Source organism: Schistocerca nitens, chromosome 3, assembly GCF_023898315.1.
Source record: "Schistocerca nitens isolate TAMUIC-IGC-003100 chromosome 3, iqSchNite1.1, whole genome shotgun sequence".
Lineage (NCBI taxonomy): Eukaryota > Metazoa > Arthropoda > Insecta > Orthoptera > Acrididae > Schistocerca > Schistocerca nitens.
In genome coordinates, this window is record NC_064616.1 from 895,384,221 (window position 1) to 895,396,444 (window position 12,224).

Here is a 12,224-nt window from a genome sequence, read left to right on the forward strand (position 1 = left end):
GGAACTTAGAAATACTTAAACATAATTAACCTAAGGACATCACACACATCCATTCCCGAGGCAGGATTCGAACCTGCGACCGTAGCAGTCGCGCGGTTCCGGACTGAACCACTCGGCCACCGCGTCCGGCTCGTATTGTTCATTCGGCTAATCGGAAAGGGCGTTCTTCTTCGGCAACAGTGGTCGCCCGCCTTGTGGTTCATTAGGGATACGAGAGCTGTCTCTAACGCGCATGTGTTGAATGTAGATGACTGTAACGGGTACCTATATAGTGCACTGTCACGTTTCCAGAATTAAATTTTCGCTCTGCAGAGGAGGTGCACTGTTATGAGACTACCTGGCAGATTAAAACTGAGTGCCGGACCGAGACTCGAACTCGGGACCTTTGTCTTTCGCGGGCAAGTGCTCTACCATCTGAGCTATCCAAGCACGACTCACAACCCGTCCTCACGGCTTTAATTCCGCCAGTACCTCGTCTCCTACTTTCCAAACTTCACAGAAGCTCTCCTGCGAACCTTGTAGAACTAGCCCTTCTGGAAGAAAGGATATTGCGGAGACATGGCTTTGCCACAGCCTGGGGGCTCCTTTCTTTCAGGAGGTTTGCAGGAGAGCTTTTGTGAAGTTAGTATACAGGCTCGTAGTTGTTGCACCACAAGTCCGTAGGATGTGATGAACTCCTCATGCGACACTCAGTGAAACGACGTCGTACAGAGGGAAGCGAGTGTCAGCCTGAAGTACTGGCATCGTTTCACAAGAAGGTTTATCCAGTATGTAAGAGCGCTTATTTAGGAATCTGATGAAGTGGTAGAAGCTAGGGAGCACTTCAAAGTGAGAAGCTCGGCAGATGTAGATGACTGTAACGGGTACCTATATATGTAAATCCTATGGAACCCATCTGGGTCACTATAGGGCACCATCACCGCGTACGCAAATCAGCCTCCCGTTATTTATGAGTATTACTTGACCTTTACATAGACATCTAATGCCACATATCTTCACAAACCTAACAACAAACTGTCGAATCCCTGATACGCGGAATGAGTAATAAGGACAAGTGAAATCATCGCCACCCAGTGGCGATACCCGTTTACTACCACCTAATGTCACTTCTGGAGTGTGGACGCTGATGTTGGAGAAGTACTTCCCAGCGGACTCTCATAAATAGGGCCCCAGGTCAGACCCTCATTCTCAGATGTTCTCAGATGCTCATCCAGTTTCTCGATAGACGGTTGTATTGAGTTGTGTACGTGATGCCGAACACTTCTGACTTCATCGGTTGTTAATTTTGGGGTAAAGACCACTTCAAAGTCAGACGATGCATCCAGTCTCCTTCCAAAGAGTTCATCTCCAGTAGCAGTAAGTGTCCACCTGAGCTGGGTACGTTACGCACACAAGATGGCACCTTCGCGCCGCTGGGTCAATTGCGAGTGACAGTCTTCTGCTGCCGACCACCACCCTGGCGGATCACATATTTGAGCCTGGGCGAGAGGCTGCCGGGTCTCTCAGATGCTGTTCATCGGTACCCGATGACTTTCATCGTTGCTGAGCATCACCCAGCGCAGGCATACGCTTTCGATTACGGCGATGCTACATACTGTGGCTTAAACACCGTAGTTCCTAGCGTGCTAGCTGGTGACCACGAGATAGTCAGGCTGACAGAAACTGCTCCTGACACACATCAACGGCAGCTTCGCCGACAACAATACCCGTCATTGATAACTCATGCTGTCTCCTGAGCTGGCAATTGCTGACCTCAGTGCCCGGCGCGCCGGTAGCCACCTACGTCATCGAGGGGCAATATCCTCTCACCTGCTGCAATACTGTCATCATCATCATCACCATGATCATCATTTAAGACTGATTATGCCTTTCAGCGTTCAGTCTGGAGCATAGCCCCCCTTATAAAATTCCTCCATGATCCCCTATTCAGTGCTAACATTGATGCCTCTTCTGATGTTAAACCTATTACTTCAAAATCATTCTTAACCGAATCCAGGTACCTTCTCCTTGGTCTGCCCCGACTCCTCCTACCCTCTACTGCTGAACCCATGAGTCTCTTGGGTAACCTTGCTTCTCCCATGCGTGTAACATGCCCCCACCATCTAAGCCTGTTCGCCCTGACTGCTACATCTATAGAGTTCATTCCCAGTTTCTCTTTGATTTCCTCATTGTGGACACCCTCCTGCCATTGTTCCCATCTACTAGTACCTGCAATCATCCTAGCTACTTTCATATCCGTAATCTCAACCTTGTTGATAAGGTAACCTGAATCCGCCCAGCTTTCGCTCCCATACAAAAAAGTTGGTCGAAAGATTGAACGGTGCACAGATAACTTGGTCTTGGTACTGACTTCCTTCTTGCAGAAGAGAGTAGATCGTAGCTGAGCGCTCACTGCATTAGCTTTGCTACACCTCGCTTCCAGTTCTTTCACTATGTTGCCATCCTGTGAGAATATGCATCCTAAGTACTTGAAACCGTCCACCTGTTCTAACTTTGTTCCTCCTATTTGGCACTCAGTCCGTTTATATTTCTTTCCCACTGACATTACTTTCGTTTTGGAGATGCTAATCTTCATACCATAGTCCTTACATTTCTGATCTAGCTCTGAGATATTACTTTGCAAACTTTCAATCGAATCTGCCATCACAATTAAGTCATCCGCATATGGAAGATTGCTTATTTTGTGTTCACATATCTTAATCTCACCCAGCCAGTCTATTGTTTTCAACATATGATCCATAAATAATATGAACAACAGTGGAGACAGGTTGCAGCCTTGTCTTACCCCTGAAACTACTCTGAACCATGAACTCAATTTACCGTCAACTCTAACTGCTGCCTGACTATCCATGTAAAGACCTTTAATTGCTTGCAAAAGTTTGCCTCCTATTCCATAATCTCGTAGAACAGACAATAACTTCCTCCTATGAACCCGGTCATATGCCTTTTCTAGATCTATAAAGCATAGATACAATTCCCTGTTCCACTCATAACACTTCTCCACTATTTGCCGTAAGCTAAAGATCTGGTCCTGACAACCTCTAAGAGGCCTAAACCCACACTGATTTTCATCCAATTGGTCCTCAACTAATACTCGCACTTTCCTTTCAACAATACCTGAGAAGATTTTACCGACAACGCTGATTAAAGAGATACCTCTGTAGTTGTTACCATCTTTTCTGTTTCCATGTTTAAAGATTGGTGTGATTACTGCTTTTGTCCAGTCTGATGAAACCTGTCCCGACTCCCAGGCCATTTCAATTATCCTGTGTAGCCATTTAAGACCTGACATTCCACTGTATTTGATGAGTTCCGACTTAATTTCATCCACCCCAGCTGCTTTATTGCACTGCAATCTATTGACCATTTTCTCCACTTACTCAAATGTGATCCTATTTCCATCGTCATTCCTATCTCATTGTACCTCGAAATCTGAAACATTACTGATCGTATTTTCACCTACATTGAGCAACTCTTCAAAATATTCCCTCCATCTGCCCAAGGAATCCACAGGTTCAACAGCAGTTTTCCTGACCTGTCCAAAATACTTGTCATTTACTTCTTACCTCCCTTTCGAAGACTGCTAATTACACTCCAGAATGGTTTTCCAGCGGCTTGACCCATAGTCTCCAACCTGTTTCCAAAGTCTTCCCTAGATTTCTTCTTGGATGCTGCAATTATCTGTTTGGCTTTGTTTCTTTCTTCAACATAACTTTCTCTGTCTACCTGAGTTCTAGTATGTAGCCATTTTTGATACGCTTTCTTTTTCCTTTTAAAGGCTGCCATGACTGTGTCATTCCACCAAGCTGTTTGCTTCATCCTACTTTTACACTCTACTGTTCTAAGACATTCTTTAGCCACTTCTAGTACTGTGTCCCTGTACCTTGTCCATTCCTTTTCCAATGACTGTAATTGACTACATTCAACTAACTGGTACCTTTCTGAGATCGCTGTTATGTACTTGTGCCTGATTTCCTTATCCTGAAGTTTTTCCACTCTTATCCTCCTACATATGGACCTGACCTCCTGCACATTCGGCCGTACAATCCCAATTTCACTGCAGATTAAATAATGATCAGTGTCATCAAAGAATCCCCTGAATACACGTGTGCCCTCACAGCCTTCCTGAATTCCTGATCTGTTATTATATAGTCAATGACAGATCTGGTTCCCCTGCCTTCACAAGTATACCGGTGAATGTTCTTATGTTTAAAAAAGGAGTTTGTGATTACTAAGCCCATACTGGCACAGAAATCCAAGAGTTGTTTCCCGTTCCTGTTGGCCTCCATATCCTCTCCAAATTTACCCATAACCTTTTCATACCCTTCTGTTCGATTTCCAATCCTGGCATTAAAATCACCCATGAGCAGAACACTGTCCTGTCCTTTACTCTAACAACTACATCACTGAGTGCCTCATAAAAACTATCCATCTTATCTTGATCTGTCCGTTCACAATGCGAATATACTGACACAATCTTAATTTTATTGCTAGATATCGCAATACTGTCTCTGTATAAAAATGAATATACACACTGATGAGCTAAAACATGACGAGCACCTGCCTAACAGCTTGTTTGTCTGTCTTTGGAATGAAATACATCACTCATTCCGCGTATCACGGATTCGACAGTTTGTTGTTAGGTTTGTGAAGATATGTGGCATTAGATGTCTATGTAAAGGTCATGTAATACTCATAAATAACGGGAGGCTGATTTGCGTACGCGGTGATGGCGCCCTATAGTGACCCAGATGGGTTCCATAGGATTTACATCAGGCGAATGTTTTCGCCCAGAAATCAACGTGACTTCACTATAATGCTCCTCAAACCAATGTAACATGGTTCTGACTCTGAGACACGTACAATTATGCTGCTGAAACATGACATCGTCGTCAGGGAAAACATCAAGAATGGAGGGATGCAGATCGTTTGCAGTTATCAGCGTGTCTTCGATTACTACCACAGGTCTCATGCGCCGGCCGAAGTGGCCGTGCGGTTAAGGGCGCTGCAGTCTGGAACCGCAAGACCGCTACGGTCGCAGGTTCGAATCCTGCCTCGGGCATGGATGTTTGTGATGTCCTTAGGTTAGTTAGGTTTAACTAGTTCTAAGTTCTAGGGGACTAATGACCTCAGCAGTTGAGTCCCATAGTGCTCAGAGCCATTTGAACAGGTCTCATGCAAGCGCAGGAGAACGTCTCCCATAGCATAATACTGATCCCACCAGTCTGCGTCCGTAGCGCGCCGCACGTTTCGAGCCGCCGTTCACCTCCATAAGGGCGTTTGTGGAGACGACCATCGACCTAGCGTAGCAAAAATGTGATTCATCCAAAGAGCCAACACATTTCCATTCATTGACAGTCGAACCCGCTGGTCTCGTGCCCACTGCAATCGTAATTGGTGATGTCGTTGGATCAACACGTGAACACGTAGAGGTGGTCTGCCCCGGAGGTCCATGTTCAACAATGTACGATGAATGGTGGGCTCCAAAACACTTGTGCGTCCACCAGCGTTGTGCTCTTTCGGCAAAAATGCCACAGATCACCATCTATCCTACTTTACAGAGCAGACAAGCTTCCGAACCCCACGTTCTGTGAATAATTGTGGATGTCCAACCATTTAGCGCCTAGTGGTAGTTTCGCTGTTCTTCTACCTCTTTCCGTAGATGCTCACGTCAATAGCACGTGAACATTCGACCAGCTTCGCCATTTTCGAGATACACGTTCATAGGCTCTGCGTAACAATAACCTGCCCTTTTTCAGAGTCGCTTATCTCAATCGGTTTCCCCATTTACAGCCCATATCTTAGCTAGGGTGATGTCCCATCCGTGCCCGCTCTGCGTAATACTTTTGTTACCGCGTCACGTGGTAGCAGCAGTACCAGGTGGCATCCAACATCGCGGTGGGCGGTGGTTCAAATGGCTCTGAGCACCATGGGACTTAACATCTGAGGTCATCAGTCCCCTAGAACTTAGAACTACTTAAACCTAACTAACCTAAGGACATCACACACATCCATGCCCGAGGCAGGATTCGAATCTGCGACCGTAGCGTGGGCGGTGGTTACAATGGCTTATCACTGTATGGCTGTTGTAAACAGGGGCGTTTCATGAAAGGCTCACTGAGCGGTTGCAGTGACCACCATCTCTACCACCCATATCCTGGCGAGGAATTTGCACGTTTTCCTGACCTACGAACGGCCGATTTCTCCGGCAATGTTGGAGTCAACTCCCAGCCACCACATTGTCTACTCGTGTTTTATAATAACAAAGGGAGTACAGGGCTTAACGTTCTCAGCAGACAGACTGATCACTACTAACAGTATCACAAGCTCTCACTTCATGAGTCACTCCAAAGAGGATTGGCGTTTAATGCAGGACATTGCCACGAAATTTGGCGAAAAAATACTGGCGGTGGAAAGATCTTTAACCACGGGAATCGAACCAGCTCCCACTCCGAGCACCATCATGGGGCGTACAGTAGCAACCACGACTACGGCGGTGGGTTATAACGTGGAAGTGACACGAGTCTCACTTAAGCTTTTCCCCAAGAAAGGGAAATCCCAGACTGCTAGCGGTCTACACTGCGACGCTTTCTTTACATGTGCGGTTGACTGAAACCTAAATCTGAAGTCAAAGTAGAGTTACTTGATTCGTGACGAGTTTATTTGGCCGGTACGCGAGTGTTAGAGAGATGCACGATTAACTTCATTGAGATTCAATACGAGAAAAACGTGAAAGACTAGTTTAATGTTTCAAGACGTTATCTTGACAGAACATTATAAGAACGTACCACACACTGCTCCGTACACTAGAGCACGTGTCGCCCATAAACTGTAGTGATAAAAAAGTTCATAAAGTGCTCAGAAGACAGCAGTTCTTTGTTCTGCGCTGTAGGGAAGGGATAAGAGGTAGTTATTGCGTGCCCTTCAGCCGTTCTCTATGTGTGGCTTTCTACTAGATATTGGTGTCTGTTGACAAGTCAAAACAGCTGTGTTACCAGTTTTGACGTCTAATCCGTCTTGTAAGCGCACATCACACACACACACACACACACACACACACACACACACACATGTAATAAACATTTTCACGTTTATTTGTCTTGGCTTGTGTTTAGCTTAACAGCTAGTGAGAGCCTGCCAGTCTTACTGCTTGTAACACAGCATGTAGCAGGCTCGGTGCCCCCCACCCCGAAATCAGTTACGTTTTCCTCTGCCAATAATCAGCATATTTTTTTCGCAAATTCATTACATTTCTAAAGTAGCATTTTCGTATTTTATAGGGTGTCCATAATTAAAGTTCCAGTTTCAAAACGCTGTAAAAAGAGAACCTCCGATCAGATCATCAAATTCGAGCAGCATGTTATCATGGACCAAAGAAAAAAACGAAAATTTGACCAACAGGTAGCGACGTAGACGTCACAATATATGCACACCAACAGACGCGCAGCACACAGCTGTTGCTTAGTTTGCGTACGAGACGCCCAACACTACTGTCTCCATGAGGGATCGCCCGCTGCTGGCAAAGCTCTTTTACAAGAACGGTACCTGTACGCCAGTGGCACTGCAGAACTTGCAGAAAAAACGCCATGTTCAGATGTGTTCTAAGGGTCTGGAGAAAATGATTACAGAATTCGAAAAGACCGGTTCTTTTGAAGTGCAATGTGGCAAAGGGAGGAAAGCAGTTGATCGGACGTCTGTCGAAGATGTGGCCACAGCAGTGCCGGAGGTCTCGAGCGCTGGTATGCAAACGTGCTGTGCACGGGGAATTTCCCTAAAGTTGGACATACCTCTGAGTGACCCGCCAGGTTAGCCGAGATCGCTAATGCGCTGCTTCCTGTACTCGGGTAGGCGCACCGGCCCCGGATCGAATCCGCCCGCTGGATTAACGACGAGGGCCGGTGTGCCAGAGAGCCTGGATGTGGTTTTTAGGCGGTTTTCCACATCCCTCTAGGTGAGTACCGGACTGGTCCCCACGTCCCACCTCAGTTACACGACTCACAGACATCTGAAATGAAATACATCCGCACTTTTCCATGATTTACACTGGACGCAGACAGACAGGGTACTCTGATTCCATCCCGGGGGTAGGGGGTGGCGGCAGGAAGGGCATCCGGCCACCCCTTTAAATTAACATACTAAATTCGATTTAACCACGCCAACCGCGTGCAAAATGCGGGACAAAGGCGCAAGCGATAGGTCATACCTATGAGTAGGTGAATAAAATCCTACAAAACATCCTGCATTGGTGTGCATACAAAATCACCCATATTCAGTAGTTGCTTCCTGCCGACCTGCCAGCAAGACAAACGTTCGTTCTGTAATTTCTTGGCCGGCCGATGTGGCCGTGCGGTTCTAGGCGCTTCAGTTTGGAACCGCGTGACCGCTACGGTCGCAGGTTCGAATCCTGCCTCGGGCATGGATGTGTGTGATGTCCTTAGGTTAGTTAGGTTTAAGTAGTTCTAAGTTCTAGGGGACTGATGACCACAGATGTTAAGTCCCATAGTGCTCAGAGCCATTTGTAATTTCTTGCTCGCACGGAAGTGGACAATGAATGACCATGGGAATTTATGTTGACAGACGAAGCCCATTTTCATCTCCAAGGACATGTTAATAAGCAGAATTGCAGAATATCGGTAACAGGAAATCTGCATGTGGCAACCGGTACCACTTCATTCTGCAAAGGTGATTATGTGGTGCGGGCTGACGAAATCGTTTATAGTACGGCCACATTTTTTCGAGGAGATGAGTTCTGCGGTTCCTGTTACCATTACCGTCACCGGTAAACGCAATGAGAATCTTTTGAACACCAACGTCATTCCAACACATCAACAGCGCAGATGTGTGGATAAGATCATTTTTATGCAAGATGGCGCTCCTCCGCACGTTGCACAGCCAGTGAAGCAGATGCTGCAGAGACATTTAGGAAATGCTAGAATTATCAGCCGTGATTTCCCTACAATCTGGCCGTCTGGATTATCCGATCTTAATCCGTGTGACTTCTGGCTATGGTGTTGTCTAAAAGATGCTCCAGCTAAGAACGTAGCTCAGCTGAAGGCATGCAACGTGCAACACATTCTGAACGTGACCCCGAGGTACTCCGATCTGTTGTGGAACATGCTGTTTCTCGATTTCAGCTTGTGGCAGGAAAAGATGACAGCACGTTGGACATGTCTAGAGTTAATCTCACAATTAAAAACCGATGGCATTTTTCTTTTTATGCAGTTTTTGGCCTGAGGCCAGTTAAAAACCAATTTTTCCCATCCGATGTGGTACGACCTTGCCGTGGTGGATTAGCTTACCTAACAGTGCCACATCTGTTGAATGCCTAACTGGTGCAGTCACGCACATTGAACAGTAGGGATGGTGTTATGTCCAACTTAGTCATCGTACTGTGATTCATCTGTCATTTCTAGCTGATATCATTTACGTTAAGACGCGGCATCCATTAACAAAATTTGTCATTTTTTTCCCAGGACGTTTCCCCCTGCGTCAATAACATGCTGTTAAAATCTGACGTCACTGTGAGCAGTGGATCTCTTCCTACAGCGTCTAGAAACTGAAACTTTAATTATGGACATGCTGTGAGGAGACACATGAAAATTTTAGTTTCATAGTCAGGCTAGCTCAATGTCATTTTATTACTGAATTTATTCATCTGATTGTTCTGAGTCCATTGGTGTAATTAGTTCACATAGAGAGCACATCAGAAAATATCATTAACTGAAAGTCTTACAATAATACGAAATGGTAGATTTGGAGTGAGCTAAGAGCTATGTCTCTGTGTTAGGACCTATACTGTTCAATAGAACAACATTCCAACTTCCAATTAACGCATTTTTATTTTCTCGTAAATAATTATCTTAAGTGTTAATTGAACTTGAAGCTGAGAGAGGCTACCAATTTTCATGGTAAATTCGGTCTTAACTACTGTGAGATTCTGGACTTCGACTATATACTTTTATTACATTAATTTTTCTCTGCGAAGTGACATAGAGCACAGATTGATTAACTCACTAATTGATGAGTTCATGTAATTCACTTTAAGTTGCAATATGTAGCTCATTCATGTAAACAAGGGGATTATTATTTGCGTAGGGATTATTTTTCCATGTATTTTTCTACACTTCTGACCAAGAACATTTTCTCTTAATCAGAATTCTATTAGGTCTTGCTGTCCACTGGAAACAGTAAATTCTAACCTAGCCAAATTTTAAAGCAATATGTAGTTTTCAAAGTATCAGTTTGTTCCTACGCCATTATTTATAATGCCTGTCCCTACCACGAAATAGGCAGTCTGCGGTGAGTCTGCAATGGAGTAACACCTATGTGCGCCTATATGAAAAATGCACCGCACTTCGACCGGATGTACACTTAGAACAAAAAAGCGTGCCACGTTTGCTACGTGTTTCGTGCCCTGTCGCTTGTTACTCAATAATTCAGCGAAAGTTGTTCGTAATTACTTCTAACGTGAGTAATTTTTGTGATGCCAACGACAGTGTCTATGTCAGTGACCTATAGTGGCCGTGATCATTAATGAGAACAAAGTACTACCGTGTTCTGCTAATTGACATTAATAATACTGTACGAGTGTAACGACAGTCTATTGAGCTAATTCTTAAGTGACTGTGTTGCTTGATCGTTTGTCACACTTGCAATACTGTGTTTGATTGCGTCGATATTAGGCTACTACACTCGAACCATATTGTAAAACATCAACCGAGTGCAGTATTTGCCTCTCCGTTTATCTGCACAAAACTGAAGTATGTGAGACCCGAACTGATCATAAACGAGAGTTCAGGCAGCATCAAAGTCCAATTAAAGTGTCTGAATTTTTAAGTTTCGTTGTGAACTACATTACTGGCGACAGTCTATTTCCATCATCAACTTTTCAGCTAGTTTTCTAAGGAGGCCACGGCTACCGACGACATCTGCGCGGTTAAATTAGGTAGGCTACATACCTACGGAAATTCTGGATCTGTAGTTGTTTAATACTACGAAAACTAAATAATGAAAGTCTGAATGTTGCAGAGAAAATAATTAAGACCGTGTATCTCCAATAGGTAATGCATCATAACATATCTCCCACTAGCAGCTGTCATTATTCCAGGCACATAAAGTAACCCCGAGGCGCAATAAAGGCCAGCGACGTTACAAATAAACAAAGGAAAGTTAGGAAGACACATTAGATTCATAAAGGCAGATATGTTCTTTAGATTAACAGCATATCAACCATCTACTGCCAGGTACTCCAGATCAGCGACGTCAGTAGTCATTAGACATCGTGAGAGAGCAGAATGGGGCGCTCCGCGGAACTCACAGACTTCGACCGTGGTCAGGTGATTTGGTGTCGTTTGTGTCACACGTCTGTACTCATAAACATCCCTAAGTCCACTGTTTACAATGTGATAGTGTAGTAGAAACGTAAAGGGACTCATACAGCACAAAAGCGTACAGGCCGATCTCGTCTGTTGACTGACAGAGACCGCCAACTGTTGAACAGGGTCGTAATGTATAACAGGCAGACATCTATCCAGACCATCACACAGGAACTCAGGGATTTTGTCTGCCTCGTGATGAGTGGGTGTTGTGTGATGTCCTTAGGTTAGTTAGGTTTAAGTAGTTCTCAGTTCTAGGGGACTGATGACCATAGATGTTAAGTCCCATAGTGCTCAGAGCCATTTGAACCATTTGAACACAGGAACTCAAAACTGCATCAGGATCCACTGCAAGTACTATGACAGTTAGGCGGGAGGTAAAAAAAAAACTTTGATTTTATAGTAGAGCGGCTGCTCATAAGCCACAAATCACGCCTGTTAATGCCAAACAACGCCTCGCTTGGTGTAAGGAGCGTAAACATTGGACGATTGAACAGTGGAAAACATTGTGTGGAGTGACGAATCACGGTACACAATGTGGCGATCCGATGGCAGGGTGTGGGTATGGAGAATGCCCTGTGCACGTCATCTGCCAGTGTGTGTAGTGCCAACAGTATAATTAGGAGGCTGTAGTATTATGGTGTGGTCGTGTTTTTCATGGAGGGGGCTTGCACCCCTTGCTGTTATGCGTGGCACTATCACAGTACAGGCCTACACTGATGTTTTAAGCACCCTCTTGCTTCCCATTGCTGAAGAGCATTTCGGGGACGGCGATTGTATCTTTCAACACGTTCGAGCACCTGTTCATAATGCACGGCCTGTGGCGGAGTGGTTACACGACAATAACAT